At 33.1% G+C, this 22,867-nt stretch overlaps 1 protein-coding gene across 1 annotated transcript in view; it reads left to right on the top strand.

The window, feature by feature from the left end:
• NELL2 (neural EGFL like 2) overlaps positions 1-22,867 on the top strand; it is a 351,416-nt gene that overhangs the window by 128,601 nt on the left and 199,948 nt on the right. The window lies entirely within an intron of this gene.

Raw genomic sequence — 22,867 nt, 5'->3', positions numbered from 1 at the left:
ATTCACTTATTCAGCTTATTAACCTATCACCTTACATATTTGCCTTTTTATGATCAGAAAACTTAGGATCTACTTTCTTAGCAAATTTCAAGTATACAATAATTACTAACTATCATCATCATGCTGTACATTAGATCTCCAGAACTTATTCATCATATAACTGAAAGTTTGTATCCTTTAACCAACATCGTCTCATTCTTCTCCCTCCCCCTGACCACACCCCATGGCAGCCATGGTTCTAGTCTTTGCTTCTATGAGTTTGACTTTTTTAGTTCCCATATATAAGTGAGACTATGCAGGATTTATCTTTCAGTGTCTGGCATATTTCACTTAGCATAATGTCCTCCAGGTTCATCCATCTTGTCTCAAACAGGATTTTCTTTTCTTTTTTTTTTAAGGTAAATAATATTCCATTGTGTGTATATAATCACATTTTAAAAATCCAATTATCTGTCAGCAGACACTTAGGTTGTTACCATGTTTCTGTATCTTGGCTATTGTGAATATTGCTGCAGTGAACATAAGAGTGCATACCTCTTTGAGATATTTATTTCATATCATTTGTTTATATATCTAGAAGTGGTATTGCTAGATCTATGTTCTGATTACACTTTTCTTTATTGAGAAAACGCTTATGATGGAGGCACTTGGTTACTTGCTTGAGATATGAAAATAATAATATAGTTCTTCTCTGTACGTTTATAGTTATTGAGGGGCAGTAGACTACAGTGTAATAGCTGAGTGCTGTGTTAGAGATGTATTAAAGTGTGTGGGCTCATAGAGCAGAGGAAACTTCCTTTGTTTTGGGAAATCAGGGAGGGCTTCTCAAAGGAGTCAGAGTAAATTAGAACTTCATTTGTTCTTTATGAAGTCTTTCTTGACAAGTACCAACTAGTTTCTATGACTTCCTTATTTAGTCTGTCATCAGCTGGTCTGTATGTTTGTCTTGTTAATGTGTAGTCTGTCATGCATTTCTATTTTTTTGCAGCCAACCTTTTGCCCTTTAGTTCTCATTTTTATCTGGGTTTTAATTAGATCATGAGGGCCTTAAGAACAAGAATTCTCTCTTGGTTGGATACCAGGGGAAGGTATGCAGAATGGAGAGGAAGGCTTAGTTTAATAATTAAATGACAATATGGAATTAATGAAGAGCAAAACCCGTGTATAATGACCAATAAAAGGTAGAAGAATGATTCTCTGTGGGCCAATACTCATCTGATGATGCAGGTTGATCACAATTATTGTGCAGCCATGTAACAATACTCTGAGAGCTGGACTTATGTATTTACCATGGGGAGATTATTACAGAGCAATAAGAAGTATGTGGCAAAAACCAATTACAGAAAAAGAAATGATTTGGAATTAAAATAACACTAATAATATTCTTAGAGATTTTTTGCTTGAAAAATGAGAAAGGAATTTGGGAGGAGCAGGCAAACAAATGAGAAATCTGCCTATTAAAGAGGCATAATTTTATCAACTAAGAACAAACAAGTGTTTTGTTTATTATTAAAAATTATTGATTGTGAACTAAATGTGTGCGTGTTGAGACTGTCCCAATGATTACAATGGCCAATACTGCTTTATTCTGATCAATTATGCATGACCAAGAAAATGGTTATTTAGCAGCTAGACATGAGGGACTTACAGAAAAATAAAATACTCGAAAATTGAACATACTTCATGTTAATCTGAGCAACTTCACTCTGAATATTAGAAAAGTATTAATTTTAATATAGTATGTGGTATTTATTTTGAATTTTTACATAAGTTTTACAAAATAGAGGAATATTACCTATAAATATTTTGATAAAATTTGAATATCTAAAAATAATCTTTTTATGTAACTACAGTACTGAAAATAAATCAAGACAGTAAATCAGATTAGAGTAAACAAATGTGAGAATATTTACGTTATGATAGTTGCAAAAATGCATACATTTATAAAATAAATTAGGACATTTTCTATTATTTTTAATAAAAATTAAATTTATGCTTGCATATATAGGTTTGAAGGCAGTATTACCCTATGTATAATTTGTCTTTTAACTTCACTGAGGGAGACTAAGTTTAGGTCAGACATTTGCTGATTCTATAATTCTTATATAAAATTACTTTCAAATATTCTTTGTGAAATATTCACAGTATAATTATTGAATTTAAAGTTTAATTTACGTAGTTACAACTAGGTGAATTGATTTCTAATAGTAGACATTTGGGGGTAACTTCTTTTCTGGTTTCTTTCAGTATATTGTTGAATTTTTCAGAGCCACATGTTAGCAAAGCCTGGCTTCATTAAGAAAGTACACATGTACAATTCTCATGTTTACTCATGATTTCTGTCTTTTATTTTTTTGCTTAAGCAAGGTTAATTATACATATATATATTTTTTTAAATTTTTACTTCTTCCTTTTTTTTCTCTTTTTTTAATTATTATTATACTTTAAGTTCTAGGGTACATGTGCATAACGTGCAGGTTTGTTACATATGTATACTTGTGCTATGTTGGCGTGCTGCACCCATCAACTCGTCAGCACCCATCAACTCGTCTGGCCACTATTTAGTCTCCTGCTGTTATCTACTTTGCCCTTTAGAACGCTAGAATCTTAGTTTTTGCCTTGTAGTTTCTATGCAGCAGGGCCTTGGCAGGGCTCTAGAATATTTTTGTTTTAGCAACCCTTTAAAAGAGTTACCCAATTTTTTTTTTTTAATGAAGAATTAACAGCTTGTTTTTAATTTTAATTGACTTATTAAAATTAAAAGTTTTATTGCTTATTAACCTGAACTTTGAGTCTCTTAGTTGTCGACAATTAAGTGTTTATAGTCTTCTATTTTCAATTAATTAAAAAGGTGAAAATGAAGAATGGAATTTCCTATTTTGCATAATAGCTAACTTATTTGAACCTCGTTCTTCTAACAGCAACTAACAAAGGAGGATAAAAATATTTTTTAAAATTCTTAAAATCATTTAAATGATAAAAATAGTAGCAAGGGATTCTCAGACCAAAACCAAGGAGAAATCCAGAAAATAGAATACAGTGAAAAAAATCAGTGGAACTGCTTTTGCTATGAGGGTCTTTTTCTTCTTGAAAATTTCAGCTTTTCTTTTGATAAATTCATGGGGCAAAGGGGACAGAAAAAAAAGTGAAGCACCTATAGTAGGAGGAAGCATTCAACAGACCCTCATCACAATAAGCTGGAATTCCAAAACCGTGTACCTTCATGATAAGGGCAAGTTAGGAGTAAACAAGATGTTGCATGGATTTAAAGCCCAGGTTGCGGTTATCTCAGTTTTTCAGGGAGACTCAAGCCTTGGATTTCATTGACTTTTATGTATTAGGCTTTGGTGAAAGATAATAAACATCCTTCCTGGAGAAGTCTTTCTTTATCCCAGACCTCAAATTACTTTTAGAAATATGGTTTCTTTTTACTACTACTAGGCATCCAAGGAAACAAAACTATAGAATAAAAACTGGCAGAAACAACAGACAACAGAAACAGACTGCAAAAATGTCAAGTTAGAATTAACCGACCGTTAATATAATACAAGTGAACTCATTAAGTAAGGTAAATCTGAGTATATCTTCTGGGAACAGGAAGACATAGGATCTAGACACAGTAAAGTGAACATTCAGAAAAATTGAAGACAAGAAAGTCTAAATCAGAGCCAAAGGCAATATTAACTTCAAAGGAATAATGAATAGACTAATCATACTAGCTTTTCAACAGTTGAAACCAGAAGAGAGTAGTTCTATCCCTTCCTGAATATATGGAAGGAAAATGACTTCTGAGCATGAAATCTATGCTTAATAAGAATATCCTTCAAGAATGAAATAAAGAAAAATATTTCTGAAAAGTAAAAATCTGAAAAAATGAGTTCTAAATAGTGAGTAAACCTAAGTAAGTATTGATAGAATAAGATATAATTATCCTTATCCTCATAATCTTACAGAATTTAGAAAATGTATGGAAATTTAAAAATACAACAACAACATTATAGAAGGGGGAATAAAATATGTTAAAATATTTTAAGACACTTCTATTATCCCAAAGGACCCTAAAGTTATTGACTAAACTTAGTTTTTTATTATTTAAGAATAGAGTGTTAAATATCTAAACTGCTGAGTATAAGGGAAAATTGAATGAGCAAAAATGATTAATTCAAAATAAGTAAAAGCAGGGGGGACAAAAATAAACAGCATAAGCAGAAAAAGAGAAAGCACAAAATAAGATGGTTGATTTAAAAATTGAATATATTTATTGTTAAATTAAATATACATAGACTAAATAATTCAGTTTCAAAATAAGTATTTTCAGTTTCAAAATAAATATTTCAAAATAAATATTTTGAAACTGGATTAATGAAACTCAGCTCTAAACTGTTTAAAAGATACCCATTTAGGAGATCGAGATGATCCTGGTTAACACAGTGAAACCCCATCTCTACTAAAAAATACGAAAAATTAGCCAGGTATGGTGGCGGGTGCTTGCACTTCCAGCTACTCGGAAGGCTGAGGCAGGAGAATGGTGTGAACCAGGGAGGCGGAGTTTGCAGTGAGCCCAGATCGTGCCACTGCACGCCAGCCTGAGTGACAGAGCAAGACTCTGTCTCAATAAATAAATAAATAAATAAATAAATAAATAAATAAATAAATCAATAAATAAATAAATGAATAAATAAAATAAAATAAAAGATACCCATTTAAAATATAATAATACAGAAAGGTTAAAAGTGAAAGAGCAGTAAAATATAGACCATGCAAAAGAAAGCTATTTTTCCCTGATAAATCAAAGTAGATTTTAAGACAAAGGCATTACTAGAATTACTTAATAATGATAAAATTTTAAATTACTAGGAGGACCTAGCAATTTGAATTTGTATTTAATAATATAGCCTCAAAATAGATTTAAGGAAATTGACAGAATTACAAGGAACAATGGACAAATACATAAAGTTGTAGTAATTGATAGACTGTGAGCACACAAAATAATTATTAGTCATACGGAGCACTTGAATGTGATTAAACGTCCAAACCTAATAAACATATTTAGACCATTATACCCTACTGTGCAGCTTGCATAAGCCTTTAAGCACCCATGGAATATTTATAAATACTGATTTTATACTATGCCATAAAGCTCATTTCAACAAATTTCCAGGAACTGAAATTATACAGAATATGCTGTATGACCACAATGCAATTAAACTAGAAATCAGTGGCAGTAGATGCTAAAACATTCCATACTATAATTCATTCAATTCCTTCCTTCTTTCCTTCCTCCCTTCCCTTCTTCCTTGCTTCCTTACTTGCTTTTCTTTCTTTTTTATTTTTGGATAAAGAACACATGGCATGAAATCTGCCCTCTTAATATAATTACAAGTGTACAATACAGTATTGTTAACTATATTGTCTTCTCCTCCTAGCCCCTGAAAACCACCATTCTATTTTCTGCTTAGATGACTTTGACCCCTTTGCATACCTCATATTAATTGGGTTCATGCAGTATTTGTCCTGTTGTTACTGGCTTATTTCACTTAGCATAATGTTCTCAAGATTCATTCATGTTGTAGCATATGACATGATTTCCTTCATTTTAAAGGCTAAATAATATTTCATTGTATGTATATGCTACATTTTCTCTGTTTATCCATCCATCAGTGGACACTTAGGTTGTTTCCACCTCTTGGCTATTGCAAATGATGCTGCAGTGAACATGGGAGCACAAAAATCTCTTTGAGATTCTTATTTCAATTATGATGGAAAAATACCCACAAGTAGGATAGCTGGAGCATATGGTAGTTTTATTTTCAATTTTTTGAGGAACCTGTATACTGTTTTTCATAGAGGCTGCACATTTATATTCCCAGCAACAGTTTCCAGTTTCTCCACATCCTTGCCAACACTTGTTATTTTCCGTTTTTGTTTATATTTGTTTGTTTTTGATAATGACAATCCTAGCAGATGTGAGGTGATGTTGCATTGCAGTTTTGATTTGCATTTTTCTAATAATTAGTGATGTTAAGGATCTATTCATATACCTATTGGCCATTTATATCTCTTTTTTGGAGAAATGCCTGTTCAAATCCTTTGCCCAGTTTTTAATTGGGTTATTTGTTTTTCTGCTATTGAGTTGTGGGAATTCATTATATATTTTGAATAGTAACTCCTTATCTGATACAATTTGCATATTTTCTCCCATTCCGTAGGCTACCTTTCATTCTGTTGAGTGTTTCCTCTACTGTACAGAAGTTAATTAGTTCGTTGTAGTCCCATTTCTCTATTTTTGCTTTTGTTTCCTGGGCTTTGGTGTCATATCCAGAAAATTATTGCCAAGACAAATATTATGAAATTTTTTCTATTAGTTCATGTAGGAGTATCTTAGTTTCAGGACTTACGTTTAAGTCTTTAATGCATTTTGAGTTGATTTTGTGCATGGTGTGAGATAGAGGTCTAATGTCATTTTTGTGTTTGATATTGTTTTCTCAACACAGCTTGTTGAAGAGACTGTCTTTTCCCCATTGTGTATTCTTAGCATTCTTGTTGGAGATTTGACTATATGTAAGTGAGTTGATTTCTGGGCTCTCTATTCTGTTTCATTATCTGTGTTTAATGCCAGAAAACCATACTGTTTTATGTACTGTAGCTTTGTAATGTGTTTGAAAGTCAGGAAGTGTGAGACCTCCAGCTTTGTTATTTCTCAAGATTGTTTCAGCTATTTGGGGTCCTTTATGGCTCCATATGAATTTTAGCACTGTTTTTACTGTTTCTCTAAAATATAACATTGGGATTTTGATAGTGATTGCATTAAATCTGTACATTGTTTTGGATAGTGCAAACATTTTGACAGTGTCTTCCAACCTGTAAACACAAACTGTCTTTTCATTTCTTAAAGTATTTTTAAATTTCTTTCAGCAGTTTCATAGTTTCTAGTGTACAAGTCTTTTGCCTCATTATTTATGTTTAAGTATTTTATTATTGATGCTATTGTAAATGAGATTATTTACTTCTTTTTCATATTGTTCCTTATTAGAGTGTAGGCACACAACCGATTTTCATATGTTGATTTCATGTCCTACAAATTTGCTTTATTTGTTTAAGAGCTTTAACAGGTCTTTTGTGGAATCATTAGGGTTTTTTCATGTAAGATAATGTCATCTGCCAACAAAGATAATTTTGCTTTTTCCTTTCTGATTTGGATGCCTTTCATTTCTTTTTCTTACCTAATTTCTCTCACTAGGAGTTCTAGCACTTTGTTGAAGAAAAGTGCTAAAAGTGAACAAACTTGCTTTGTAACTATTCATAGAAGAGAAGCTTTTAGTTTATCACTGTTGAGTATAATGTTAGCTATGGGCTTTTCATGTATGGCTCTTATTATGTGGAAGTACATTTCTTCTATTTCTTGTTTGTTGGGTGTTTATTAATCATAATAGGATGTTGAATTCTGTCAAATGCTTTTTCTTTTTATATTAAAATGGTTATGTGATGTTATCCTTTGTTCTTTTAACATGGTGTGTCATATTGATTGATTTTCAGATGTTAAGCTATCCTCACACCCCAGGGATAAATACCACTTTATCATGGTGTATAATCCTTTAACTGTGCTGTTGAATTGAGTTTGATAGTATTTTGTTAAGGATTTTTGCATGTGTATTTCTCTGGGATACTGGCTTGTAGTGCTCTTTTCCTGCAGTGCTTTGTCTGGCTTTCATATCAGGGTAATATTGGCCTCATAAATAAGTTTGGAAGTGTTTCATTTTCTTCAACATTTTGGGAGGAGTTTGAGAAGGATTAGAATTAATTCTTCAAATATTTGGTATTATTCTCTGCTGAAGTCATCTTGTCCTGGGTTCTTCTTTGCTGAGAGATTTTTGGTTAATGAATCAATCTCCTTACCAGTTATCTATCCATTCAAATGTTTTAGTTCTTTATGATTCTGTCTTAGTAGGTTGTAGTGTTTCTAAACTTTATCCATTTCTTCTAGGTTATTCAATTTACTGGTGTTATAATTATTAGAAGTAATGTCTTATGACCTTTTTATTCTGTGTATTGGTTGTAATGTTTCCTGTTTCATTTCTGATTTTACTTGAATCTTCCCTTTTTTCCTTTCTTTGTTAGTCTACCCAAAGATTTGTCAATTTTGTTGATCTTTTTAAAAAACAACCCTTATGTTAGTAGGTTTTTTTTTTCTATTTTGTGTTTTTGTCCTCTATTTCATTTTCTTTCTGCACTAATCTTTAATATTTTCTTCCTTCTGTTAACTTTGAAAATAGTTTGTTCTTTTTATAGTTCCTTGAGGTGTTTAGTTAGGTTCTTTGAGATCTTTCTATTTTTAAATGTGGGCATTTATCCCTCTAAACTTCCCATTTTTACTGCTTTTGCTGTGTTTCATCAGTTGTATTATGTTATGTTTTTATTTTCTTTGTCTCAAGGTATTTTAACATTTCTTTTTTGATTTTTTAGTTGATCAATTTACTATTCAAATGTGTTACTTAATTTCCATATTTCTGTGAATTTTCTGGTTTTCCTAGTGCTACTGACTCCTAGTTTCATTCCATTGTGTTTAGAAAAGATACTGGTATCATTTCATCTTCTTAAGTTTGTTAAAACTTGTTTTATGATATAACATGGTCTATCCTGGAGAATGTCCTTGAGAAGAATTTATATTCTGCTCCTGTTGTATGGAACATTCTATATATGTCTGTTAGATTCATTTAGTCTATAGTGTTTTTCAAGTCTTCTGTTTCCTTATTGATTTTTTTTGCTTGGATCTTCTATTCATGATTAAAAGTAGGGAATTGAAATGTTCTACTATTCTTTTGTTACTATTTCTCCCTTCATGTCTATCAGTATGCATAGGTGCTCTGATATTGGGTATATTTATAATTGTCATATATTCATGGTATGTAAACCCTCTTGTCTTTATATAATTTCCTTATTTATCTCTTATGTGACAGTTATGAATTTAAAGTATATTTTGTGTCATAGAAGTATGATTACCCCTTCTTGCTTTTGGTTATCATTTGCATGAAATATATATTTCAAACATTTCACTTGCAGCCCATTTATGTCATTAAATCTTAGGTAAGTCTTTTGTAGACAGCATACAATTAGATCTTGTTTTTTTTTTTTTTTTTTTTAATTCATTCAGCTATTCTCTGTTTGACAGTTTAATCCATTTATTTTTAAAGTTTTTATTGATAGAGTAGGACTTAACGATTGTCATTTTGTTAATTGTTTTCTGTTTGTGTTGTGGCTTCTTATCCTGTGTTTTCTCTTTTGTTGTCTTCCTCTGTGTTTCATTGATTTTTTTGTATGTGTGACATGCTTTTGATTCTTTTCTTACTTTCTTTTGTGTATCTTCTATAGGAATTTTTTGTTGTTGTTACCATGGGGCTGACATAAAATACAGCAATCTATTTTAAGTTGATAACAACTTAACTTTATTTCCATTCACCTTTTTACTCCCCTCCCCCTGAACTCTTTATCATTGATGTCACAAATTACCATTTTTAGGTGGCATGTCCATTAACACATTTTTAGTTGTTATTTTTATATTTTTATCTTTAAGTTACATACTAGAATTTAGGGTGATATATACACCACTGTTGGAGTATTACAATATTCTTTATTTGTCTATATATTTACCTTTACCAGTTAACTTTATACTTTTATATACTTTTGTGTTGCTGTCTGGTAGTTTTTTCATTTCAACTTTAAGGGCTCCTGTTATCATTTTTTGTAAGGCAGGTTGAGTGGTGATAAATTTCATCAGCTTTTGTTACCTAGGAAAGTCTTTATTTTTTCTTAATTTTTGAAGGATAGTTTGGCTATGTATAGTATTCTTGGTTGGCAGATTTTTCTTCCAACACTTTAAATACATCATTGTACTCTATTCTGCCTGCAATGGTTCCATTGATAATTCTGCTGATAGTCTGATGGAGGTTCCGTTGTACATGACCAGTCACTTTTCTCTTGCTTCTTTTGAAATTCTCTTTGTCTTTGACTTTTGACAGTTTGATTATAATGTATCTTTGTGTAGCTTTGTTTACATTTAATCATGCTGAAGTTATTTTGGCTTCTTGAATGTAGATGTACATTTCCTTTCCCAGATTTGGGGAGTTTTCAGCTATTATTTCTTCAAACAAGCATTCTGCCTTTTTCTATCTTAGTCTTTTTGGATCCCCAAATGCATACATTGGCTCACTTCATGTTATCCCGTAAGTCCCTTAGGCTTTCTTTATTCTTTTTTATTTGTTTTACTCTTTGGTCCTCTGACTGCATTTCAGATGTGCTGTCTTTCAGTTTGCCGATTCTTCTGCTTAATCAAATCTACTGTTGAACTCCTCTAGTGGATTTTTCAATTCAGTTATTGTATTCTTACATTCTAAATATCTGTTTGGTCATTTAAAAAAATTACTGTCTATTGATGTTCCAACTTTGTTCATGTATCAGTTTCCTGAGCTCATTGGGCAGCATTATGATGGTCATTTTGACTTCTTTTCAGGTAATCATATGCCTCTGTTTATTAAGGTCAGTGTCTGTGAGTTTATTTTTTATTTTTTTATTAGTATGAGCACAATTATAGGCATATAGTAGCCATTAAAGTAATAATTTTATGTGTGTGTGTGTGCGTGAGAGTATGAATGAGAACATTTCCACAGTATTCTTCTCTATAAATGTAGTAGAGGGGAAATTCATCTATATATATAATAGCATCACTGAAGACATGAAGGATTATGGGAAGCCTTTTTGCTTCTTATTTAATTCCAGAGGCATTTGGGGGTAATGTAACCAAATTTTCTTTTGATTATTTATTATTGTGAGAAGGTTACTTATGGTGATAATTTAACTCTTAATTTACAGAGTTAATATAATGTGTTTAACATTTTAACCTTGATGTTTCATTTAGCGTAGCTGTCAAAAACTTCTACTTAATTGCCCCAATGAGAAAAATTATCTGAAAAGAATAAAATACGATATTTTATTTTCATATGATACAAATATTTTCATCCCAAGGTACAAGTACAGGTGTATTTAATAAGGCTCAATCTCTAGTCCTACAATAAACGTGCATTTCACATGTTCTCTTTTTCTCTCTTCCTCTCTCTTTCTGCTTTTCTCTCTCATTCTGCCTCTCCATCTCCCTCTTCTTCTCCATTTTTTCCACTTCTGTTGCTTTTATTGCTCTTTTTGCAGTCATATTCATAAGCAAATTATTTAAAATTTAAGAAGCATCCAGAATAATTTTGGTCTGATTCTTATAGCAACCTGTGCATTACTGAGTGGGATCATCTAGGATTGAGATTTACAGTAAAACCTCCCTAAATTGACTAGTTGGGTGAGTCTACACCTGTAATCCTTAACACTGGTCAGACTTTACAATCACCTGTATTCTCTTGAAAGATACTGATTGCCTAGGTCCCTCTCCTAGATATTTTGATGTAGTTGATTTGGGTTCCACACAGGTATTTTCAACAATTTCCCTGTGTGCAATTTTTATGTGCAAGTCCAGTTGATAATTACTGATCTATAATCTTGCTACTCTAAGTATGATCATTGAATAAGCAGCATTAGTATCCCTTGGGACCTGGTTATATATGCAGAATTTCATGTCTCACTCTAGATCTACTGATCAGCATATACATTTAGATAAGATCTCCGGTGATTTGAGAAACATTCATTGACAGTTTACATTGGCTCTGTTAAAAATTAAAAGAAATCAAGTAAGTTTGAGGCTAAGCCTGTACACTTATGTTTTCAACCCTGTTTATGTAAGTTGTATTTATATAATAATTGTAATATTATTTAACTACTATAAATACATATAAATATATAAATTGATTAAATACAAATATGAAATGAAATAAAATTTGTTTTATACAAATTAAGTTGAATGATTTGGAAAAAGTTGATAAACTAAAATTACTAAAAAAGTCCTCTTTTTCTCATTTTAATGTTAAATTTATTTTAAACACTATGAGTCTTTAACATAAAATGCAAGCATTTGAAAGCAAATGCAATCAAAATTTTCTTGATTATATTCAAGTTTAAGTATAGCACATCTAAACTCTACCTTTATGTCTAATTAGAAAAACATTGGCATATCAATGTATTTTAGGGTTTAGAATGAAATAAAGTTGAATGAGTCCAAATTCTAACCCATGGTTTTGAGGGTTAACTAACTAGAGATGTGGAGATTTGACTGGACTAGCAAGTGAAGCCCACTGTGTCACCCACTTTAGGCAACACAAACTTTTTTGGGTTTCAGTTAAAATATGTAACACAAAGATAGATAGATAATATTTCTCACCTCATGAAGTTGCTTGAAGGAATAACAAAACTTAAAGAAATACATCCAGCAGAGTTCCTCATGATTTGTATTCATTCGGTAAAATATGTTTCCAGCTCTTTCTTCAGTAAGTGTATTTTTCTCCTTTGGAAATTTTATTTTAACTTTCTTAGTTTATAAGTGTGTTTTATGTGTGTATATCTGCTGTTATTTTTAAAAATTATTTCTTGAAGGACTCTTGTCAATTACTTTTTACAGTAATAATTTTCACTGAGTAAAAGTTTTAATAATATTTCTCAAAGTATTCATTGTTATGAATAATAGAATTTTAAAAAACTTTTTCTTAGGTTTGGGGGTACATGTGAAAATTTGTTACATAGGTAAACTTATGTCACTGATGTTTGTTGTACATATTATTTCATCACCCAGGTATTAAGCCCCGTACCCAATTGTTACCTTTTCTGCTCCTCTTCCTACTCCCACCCTCCCTCTTCAAATAGACCCCAGTGTCTGCTGTTTCCTTCTTTGTGTTCATAAGTTCTTATCATTTAGCTCCCACTTATAAGTGAAAACATGTGGTATTTGGTTTTCTGTTCCTGCATTAGTTTGCTAAGGATAATAGCCTCCAGCTCCGTCCATGTTCCAACAACAGACATGATATTGTTTTTATGGCTGCATAGTGTTTCATGGTGCTTATGTACCACATTTTAAAAATCCAGTCTGTCATTGATGGGCATTTAGGTTAATTCCATTTTTTTTTTTGCTATTGTGAATAGTGCTGCAATGAACATTCATGTGCATGTGTCTTTATGGTGGAAAGATTTATATTTGTCTGGGTATGTACCCAGTAATGGGATTGCTGGGCTGAATGGGAGTTCTGCTTTTAGTTTTTTGAGGCATCACCACACTGCTTTCCACAATAGTTGAACTAATTAACACTCCCACCAACCACGTATAAGTGTTTCCTTTTCTCTGCAACTTTGCCAGCAAATATTTTCTTTCATTCTGTAGGTTTTCTCTTTACTCTGTTCATAGTTTCTTTCGCTGTGCAGAAACTCTTAAGTTTAATTAGATCCCACTTGTCAAGTTTTGCTTTTGTTGCAATTGCTCTTGGTGTCTTTGTCGTGAAATCTTCACCCACTCCTGTGTCCAGAATGGTATTGCTCAGGTTGTCTTCCAGAGTTTTTATAGTTTTAGGTTTTGCATTTAAGTCTTTAATTCATCTTGAGTTCATTTGTGTACGTGATGTAAGGAAGGAGTCCAGCTTCAATTTTCTGCATATGGCTAGCCAGTTATTCTAGCACCATTTATTTAATAGGGAGTTTTCCCTATTGCTTGTTTTTTTGTCAGCTTTGTTGAAGATCAGATAGTCGTAAATGTGCAGCCTTATTTCTGGGCTCTGTATTCTGTTCTATTGGTCTATGTCCTGTTTTTGTACCAGTACCATTGCTGTTTTGGTTATGGGAGACTTGTAGTATAGTTTGAAGTTGGGTATTGTGATGCCTCCAGCTTTTTTTTTTTTTTTTTTTTTTTTTTTTTTTTTGCTTATGATTGCCTTGTCTATTTAGGCTCTTTTTTGGTTCCATGTGAATTTTAAAGTAGTTTTTTTTTGTTTTTTTTTGTTTTTTTTTTTCTAGTTCTGTGAATAATGTCATTGGTAGTTTAGTAGGAATACCATTGAATATGTCAACTGCTTTGGGCTATGTAGCCATTTTAATGATATTGATTCTTCCTGTCCATGAGCATGGGATGTTTTTCCATTTTTTTTTTGTATCTTCTCTGATTTATTTGAGGAGTGTTTTGTAATTCTCTTTGTAGAGAGCTTTCACTTCCCTGGGTAGCTGTATTCCTAGGTGTTTTATTCTTTTCGTGGCAATTGTGAATGGGATTGCCTTTCTGATTTGGCTGTCACTTTGGTTCTTGTTGGGTGTATAAGAATGCTTGTGATTTTTGTACACTGATTTTGTATCCTGCAAATTTCAACTTTTATTATAGATTAAAGGGTACATATGCAGGTGTATTATATGGTTAAATTGTATGATGCTGAGGCTTGAGGTCCGAATGATTCCATCACCCAGGCAGCAACATAGTACCCAACAGGTGGTTCTTTAGGACACACCCTGCTCCCTGTCTCCCCCATCTAGTGATTCCCAGTGACTATTGTTCTTACTTTAACATCCATGTGTATTCAGTGTTTAGCTCCCGCTTATCAGTAAGAACATGTGTTTTTTGCTTTTCTGTTCTCATGCTAGGGTGTCTAGGATGATGGCCTCTAGCTGTGTCTAAGTTGCTGCAAAGGGCATGATTTCATTCTTTTTTATGGCTGCATGGTATTCCATGGTGTATATATACACCATATTTTCTTTATCTACTTCCTTGTTGATTGGCACTTAGGTTGATTCCATGTCCTTGCTATCGTGAATAGTGCTGCAGTGAACATACAGGTGCATATGTCTTTCTGATAGAATGAATTATTTTCCTTGGGTATATATATCCAGTAGTGGGATTGCTGGGTTGAATGGTAGTTGTACTTTAAGTTCTTTGAAAACTCTACAAACGGCTTTCCATAGTGGCTAAACTGATTTGCATTCTCATCAACAGTGTATAAGAGTTCCCTTAAAAAAGGTACTCTGAAATTACATGTCAGTAAAACAACTATAAATGTGGATGAAAACAGGGTATTGAAATTATTTCTCTTCAGACTACTGGGCAAGTATCTATCTTATTACCTTTAAAAAAAACCCCAATCAAAATGAAACTTTTACTGGAAATTCTGGGCAACACATTAAAAGGTTTACTTATATAATCAAGACTACAATAAAGCACAATCAAGGAATCCACACTAAAATGTTCAACATCAAAACATGGTTGAATGAGTGTGAATTTGTGTGTTTAAAATGTTTAAGGTACACATTTATTGTCATATATGATTTCTCAGTTTAACTGATTATTTTCACACAGTGGGCCAAATTCCATCAGATAATATAGGATAAAAAGGCTTCTACTGAATATATCTGCGACTGTCTCTATTCAAATGTTAATTTTATTTTTTCTCTTTTAGTTCCCCTTTCTCTGAATAATAAAATAGTTGTCAACTTAGGTCTACCTGGACAGCTCTAAAATATTAAAAGACCCAAGTCCTACCCTCAGAATTTTTTAATTGGTCTGGCATGCAGATAGGGCATTGAGTTTTAAATGTTCTTCAGGTGATTTTAATACGCATCTGTGGTTGAGATCCATCAGCCTACTAGTTTGGGAGTATAGGTAAAACCAACTTATAATAAATCACTTCCAGGTAATATAGGTTTCGAGACTGGATATTCATTGGGATCCTGGGACAAAGTATATTATTGTGATTATTATTCTATTTTTGAATGTATTATGAGTACTCTTTTCCTGATTTAAATCATACTAAATCATTTCACCCTCGGTGCTCATTTTCAAACACTCCTCTGTGTGAAGCATTTCCAGTTCCACCCTTGTAAGACTGTGTTCTTCTCTGAGTTATATTTAGTTACCTATGCATGTGCCCATCATTTCCCACATTAGGCTGAATGCTCCTTGAAGGCAGGGAAGATGACCTTCTACTACAGTGCTTCAGTGTCAATAAATGTTTCTTAGGTCAGGTGTGATGGCTCACACCTGTAATACCAGCACTTTGGGAGGTCAAGGTTGAAGGATGACTTGAGGTCAGGACTTCAAGACCAGCCTGGGCAACATAATGAGACCCTGTCTCTACAAAAAATTAAAAAATTAGTGGGACATGCTGGCGCGTGCCTGTAGTCCCAACTGCTCAGGAGGCTGAGGTGGATCACTTGAGCCTGGGAGGTTGAGGTTGCAGTTCATCGTGTCACAGCACTCCAACCTGGGCAACAAAGTGAGACCCTGTCTCATGAAAAAAAAAAAAATTTCTTATTTTCACCAGTTGTTACCATTCTTGCCCTAAGTCTTTATGAAATTGTTTTGGTTCTCCTGTTTATCATTTTGTTGCTTACTGCGTTTCCTTCTCCTATTCCATCTCAAGTATGCTTTCAAATTTTTCCATCCTCAGTTGCTTCTTCTGCTCTCTCTTCCCTCCTCTTTCTGCCATCCCTTCCACTTGTCTTACTCTACACAGAGCTTGCTCCCTTTAACCTTGTGCTTGTTCTCTTCTCTTGGCCCACATTCTTTGCATAATGGAGTTATTAATATAGCTTTCATGAAACTGCATTGAAAAATGTCCTCCTAATAGAGCTACCCCTCAACAGTTTCCTCCTTTGTTTTACCTGCACGTCAGAAACTGTTCTAAAAGAGCAAAATCACTTTTTCAATGTTTTTTTTACTTGTAATCTCTTAGTTGAGCACTAATATTTGGTGTATAATGAAAAGAATCATGCTTTGCAGTTCACACAACATTTTATGTTCAATATCTTCAACACTCTAACATCAAAACAACATGTGTCTAAATGGTGCCAGGCATTTTGAACAAAAAAATTACACAAAGTTAAGCCGAAGACAAGATGTTCCTGTATTGATCAAACTCACTGGGTTGGTGGTAAGAAAAGATGCACAGAAGGACTGTCATATGGACTCTAGTTCTAACTTTGAACGTGACAATATGCAAACTTTTCCTTATTATATTATACATTATATTTCTTTGTCTAGTGGTAATGAAACCTGTTTCTTCATGTGTGTCCATGTTCTGTCACTTTAATAGTATTTAAGTATTGATACAAATACTGTATTTTCCTCTAAATCTTTACCTCCAATCATTCAATTTATTTTTCATATTGTCAGAGGACTAAATGAATTGATTATATTGTCGTTTTAATAGACTGTTCTATGGTACATGAGCCAGGATCAAGAACAAGACTAGTGACAGAAAAGCAGCTAATTTAAAAGAATTTCAGAATATTTTTAGATTGCCATTTAAATTGGTAACGTTAGAGTCAAAAATGCTGAATCTCTGCTTACAGCAATAGTGTGTGCTTTTTTGCTATTAACTTCTAAACATTCATTTTTTGTTTTCTCAGCATATACATTCTCTAACCTAAAGGCTGATCTGAACAGGGTGCTTGAATTTTTGCTCTTGTTCTATTCTTGGAGGTACTTTTATCCTTCTTTGCCTCCTAACCCCTCACTACTGCTAAATTTATAGTATTTCAGGGCCTGTTCTCTTTTTGGAAGAATAAGCTACTGACCTAAATTAAGGCCCCCTAGGGGAAGCACTCTTTGGTCCTTTAGAAGCCCAAGGACATGATGTATATAAAACAGAAAAGGGAGGTTGCACAACTACTATCAAGGTCTCATTTCTTAAACTCTAACATTAGTTTGGCAAACAACTAAATTCCCAAACAATTAATGAGATTAGACAATCATGTCTAATTCATGAATTTGTGAATTATTTAAGCACTCTGAACTTCTAATCATTTTAAATAGCATTGACTCACAAAAACTGGTTTTATATTGGGAAAGAAGAAAGTTTTGTCATCAAATTGTCCAAGGAGACGTTCTTTGAGCATGCTAATTTGCATTATTCATGTTAGTAAGTTACTGCTATGACAGTAACTAGCTGCTTTCTTACTGCTCCCATTTCACAAGTTTCAGATGTGCTCCAGTTGAAGGTAAGCTGTCATTTTACAGAAAGGGCAGACTCTTTCTGTAAGACACAGGCTATAGAATCTTTATTATAAGATGCAAACTCCACAGGTGAGACCAAATGTAAAGGGAAAAATGAAGTTTAGAGAGGTTCAGTTCACTTATTTTTAGATTTCTTTATCAAATAGGAAGCTGGAAGAGAATTTACCAAAAAATTTAACAAACCTTGAGAATATATTATGCCGGGCCCATGCTGGGTGCTGAATAAAATCCAAAGATAAGTAAGACACTGTCTCTGTCCTGAAATAAGAAAGATGAAAAAGTGTACAACTCACTAGAGAAAAGGAAGAAAAATGTGTTCAGTGCTATAATAAAGATTTAAGCATTGTAGAGAAGAGAGATTAATTTGTATCAGTTAGTGCTCAAGACTTTTATTACGACCATATTGTTAAGCATTAACTCCAAGTGAGTCCAGATTACAAAAGAAGATTGTGGGCTGGATAAATGCAGCATAGCTGATTGGAGCCTATTAAGAATATTACAACACTTTTAAATTTTTTGTTTGACTTTGTAGAATCTTAGCCTGCCTCATGAATGCATTTATTGTACCTTCTTTTAAAAATGTATAATAAAAATACAGATATACATAATTATAGTTAATGAGTTATTTTCTCATCCAACAGCTTTGATTTGTATATTGCTAACAAAATATTGGCTCAGAATGAAGTAACTGCTATTATACATTTTTGAGAAGTCTCCCAAAGGGAATCAAAATTTCAAAGCATACCATTGGAAAGCTACTACTATATAAAAATCTATCCTTAACAGACAACCAATCCAAAGATCACTGATATTTGGTGTTTTGAAAAAGAATTTTAAAGAAACTCTATGTCCCACGACTCACTTAAGTTAATTACACTGACTTTCTTTTTGGTATTTATAACTTTTAATTTTGTAATGAATTGTTTTTAAAGGTATTGATACCAATTGGGAAGTTTAAAGTAGATGCATGTATTTTCAATCAAGTAATAAGAGGAAAAAAGCTAAAGATGTAGTGAGGAAATGTTTAGAAGTAAAATATGATGCCCTTTTGCTTATATATTCTGAAATGTTTTTAGATGGGTTTAGATCATTCTTTCTACAATGGTTTGCTGAAGTTCATTTAAATCTCATTAGAGAAACCTGCAGTTGCTATCTCTGCATTAAGGACCAGTAAATCAAGATTTTAATGTGTAACTTAGAATTTTCAGCGTTTTACTGGCTTCTTTCACTTATCCATTTTTGAATCTGTGTTATAAATTACCTTTCACTTTTTAACAATTGATGACTTCTAAATTTGTCTGTAGCATCTGTTGGCTCCTATTTGCTGTTAATTGTTTTTATGTTGTTAAAATGGAGGAAAATGAAGGAAAATAATTTTTATTAATTGCTTTCTTGGATTCTCTGATAATTATGACGCTAGTGACTATCCAATTTGCATTGTTTAAGATAGCCTTGGTAGAACATATACATCAAGTGTTACATTGTCCTATTGAATTTCTACAAGTTGTTGTTAATGTCTCCACTTATGACTGAATAGACTATGTGCAGGAAAGCTCTGTGTGACGTAAATCACATAGACCCTGGTGTGAATACACTCCCTCGAGTTATGCCAACAGCAGCACCTACTAGAGTCAGAGGAAATGTGTATTTCACATTGTTTAATATTAATAACTAATGAGTAACTGTGGTTCAATGGGTTAGTATGATTTCAAAATGGTATAGCTTCCTAGTCTCCAAAGTGATAAGCCTGTATGAATAAATTAAGTACATCTCCCTAGAAGTTTTATATCTTAAAGTATATACACGTAACGTATTAAATCTATCACTCAGCATAGACTTTTGAAAACATGGCCTAATTGAAACAGTTCTGCTTTAAGCTAGTAAGTGATTTGAGGTGTAGAAATCCAAAGTTACATCACAAAGAACTAAATGTGGTAGTCACACTCACTCACATATGCACAAGCCACACAACAAAACTAGGGAAGAAGTGAAGCCTCTGGCTATAAACATGTGCGTGCAATTAACATGGTTAAAAGGAGCAGAAAATACAGTAAAAAATGATTATTCCTTTATTGCTTTATTGAAGAAGTGAATTTTCTTACTTTATACTCTACTGGGGAGAGGTTAGAAGGCAGATACTTTTCAGTTAGAGAATTCCAGGGATGGTCATGTAGTCATTGTTGTAGCCAGTGATTATTGTTATCTGTGAGAATTTGCACCTGATACCTACACGGGTTGGCCTTGGTTAAAATTAGGGCATAGGCCCGATCTGCTTTCCCTCCTCTGTTTACACACTTGATTTTCCCAGGGCTCAGTTCCCTCATTTTAACCTCTGGCTGCCTATAAACCTCATTTCGATAATCTCAAGGAGGGACTACATTTTTAAAATATCTATTTTCTCTTTCAGACTTTTGTGTTCCGTTCTCTCATGCCCTTCTGAGCAAGCTGTCTTGGTAAACTAGACCTCTTAATGGCATATAGTGAATTAATGTAACAGAAATTTGTTCTTGTTATTTTTCCTGTTCCTGGGCACCCGACACTCCCTTTTCCATTCTTTGTCCTCTGTCCCCCAGGAGCCTGACTTCTGCAGCCTGCATCACTCTGGTCTCCTTGCCAGCTAGTTTCAAGTAGCATTCACCAATGGGAGACACTGGCAGGAAATCAGAAGGCAGGAGGAGGAGAGAAGGTTGGCTATGTTTCTTTCCTGCACCAAGCTATGTCTCTGGCAGTAGTTGTGCTCTCATGATTATAGCTTTCACAAGGCATCCTCTCCTCCATAATTCTGGCTTACACTGGACTCTAGTAAAACCATTTTCTTCCCTTGTTCCTTAGCCCTAGGGTAATGATTGCTTTTACCACAATATGGATCCTTCAGCAGCCCTTGTTTGTTTTCTTAATCTTAATCCAGCTGCCCTTCTTGGAAGTGCTTTCGGGTTCCTGAGTTTCCATATAGCTTATGGATTATTTAATCATAGAACTGCAGTTTGGCTTCTCTTAGAGTTAGTTGTGTATGAGTCTGTCTGCCCTACTAAATAGTGAGGCACGAAGCACATTAAATTTGTCTTTGAATTCCAGTACCTAGGAGAGTATCTAACATGTAATAGGAGCTCAGTACATATTTGTTAAATGTATGAATAGGTTAACATGACTGTTACTCCCTCAGTCTTCTCTTAGAAAACTCCTAGAGCCATTCTAATGGCATTTTTACGATTCCTTGCAGTGTTTTTAGGAATCATTATATCTTTGTTTGAATTTCTTCACATTTCTCCTCTAAAGAGTCTAGGAAAGAAATATCCTACTAATATTACTGAATATTCCATGTCAATGTTAGACTTATGGAGAATTACAGCAACTGATCAAAAAAGAAGTGAGATAAAAATAACTCACTTTGGGTTCTCCCTAAGCCAACTTCATCCTGCTTGTGCTCATTGCTTGAAAGAGAATTAAGCAATTGTGACCTCATTCATTTATGTGCTTTTTCCCTCCCTGCCAAGCTCCATTTGGTGCCCTATTGTCCCACAAGTTGCCTATTTGAATCTTTTGAATTAAGAGTTTAGAGCAGAAGGCCCATCTGCTCTACGTGAATATTAAATTACCAAAAGACTTTGTATAAGGAGAATTTACCCTTGTGTTTTTTTAGCCATGTTTCCTTTCCCCTCTGTGTAAGAAAGATTTAGAGCACCATTGTTTTTCTTCCACATACGCTTGGACTTGAATAGGCTACAGTTATCAAGTCATATAATACAATAGGCTTAGAAACCTTTGAATGGCAGGTACTGAATAGATGTAAGAAAGGTTTTATTTATTCTCATTATCTTATAAAATATAGTACTTAATATATATATCTCCTTGACCTCTAATTTTTAGGATTTTTTTTGTTTGTTTTCATGAAGCTCAGTAACCTCAACCAAGACCTAGCATGTTACATGTTTAATTATGTTGAGGTTACTGAGTTTCATGAAAACAAAAAAAAATCCTAAAAATTAGATGTCAGAGAGATATATTTTGCGATCAATCATATTAGGTAAATGCACATACCACTATAATTCATAATATAATACATAGAATGCAACTGACAGATCTATAGTTTCATTTTGAATATTCACGAGTGAGCATATTTTAGCCAGATGTTAAGTCATATGATTAGTGCAAGTAAATTTTATTCTTTGCTAGCAAGCTCTAAAAAGTTCAAAATCAATTGGCTAGGAGATATGCATTATGTAGTCAAATTTGTTAATAAATGCTGTGTAAGGAGATGAATTGAAGGATGACATTTTTAAAACCGTGCATGTTTCCATTATTTAAATGTGCAACTTTAAAATGGTTTTTCAAGGAAAGTGAGAGTCAGGTTATATTTTGGGTCTTAATATTTCTACAACAATATATTGATATTATTAAGAGAATAGACCAGGCATGGTGGCTCATGCCTGTAATCCCAGCACTTTGGGAGGCTTAGGCAGAAGGACCACTTAAGGATAGGAGTTCGAGACCATCCTGGGCAACACAGCAAGACCCTGTCTCTAAAAGAAAAAAATAAATAATGAAATTAAAAAATAAAAGTATGTCTAATTTCTTTCTTCTTTATTATTGGGAAGTCGATACTTTTAAAGGTAATAGGGATATATGAATTGCAAAGAGTGAAAGAATTTCTCATAATTCACACAGTGGAATTAAAAGAAAATGTACACATTCACTTTATAGAATTTGTATAGTTAAAATAAAAAATTGGATTTAGTAAATACGGGAAACAAATTGCCGGAGTCTATCAGTTGATCACTTCCACTGGTCTTTGAAATAATTATCTTGGGGTAGATCTAGATGTTATGGGGATCTGAAGCATCTACAATATTGGGTGTCCTTTCAAAGATAAACAATACAAAATTATGAAAGGAGAACTTAGTTCAGCATCTTACAAGGAGCCTAAGCCAGAGAAGGACCCTGAAAATTAGGCATCAT

Source organism: Chlorocebus sabaeus, chromosome 11 (genome assembly GCF_047675955.1).
Source record: "Chlorocebus sabaeus isolate Y175 chromosome 11, mChlSab1.0.hap1, whole genome shotgun sequence".
Taxonomy (NCBI): Eukaryota; Metazoa; Chordata; class Mammalia; order Primates; family Cercopithecidae; genus Chlorocebus; species Chlorocebus sabaeus.
This window is presented reverse-complemented; position numbering and strand designations above follow the sequence as displayed.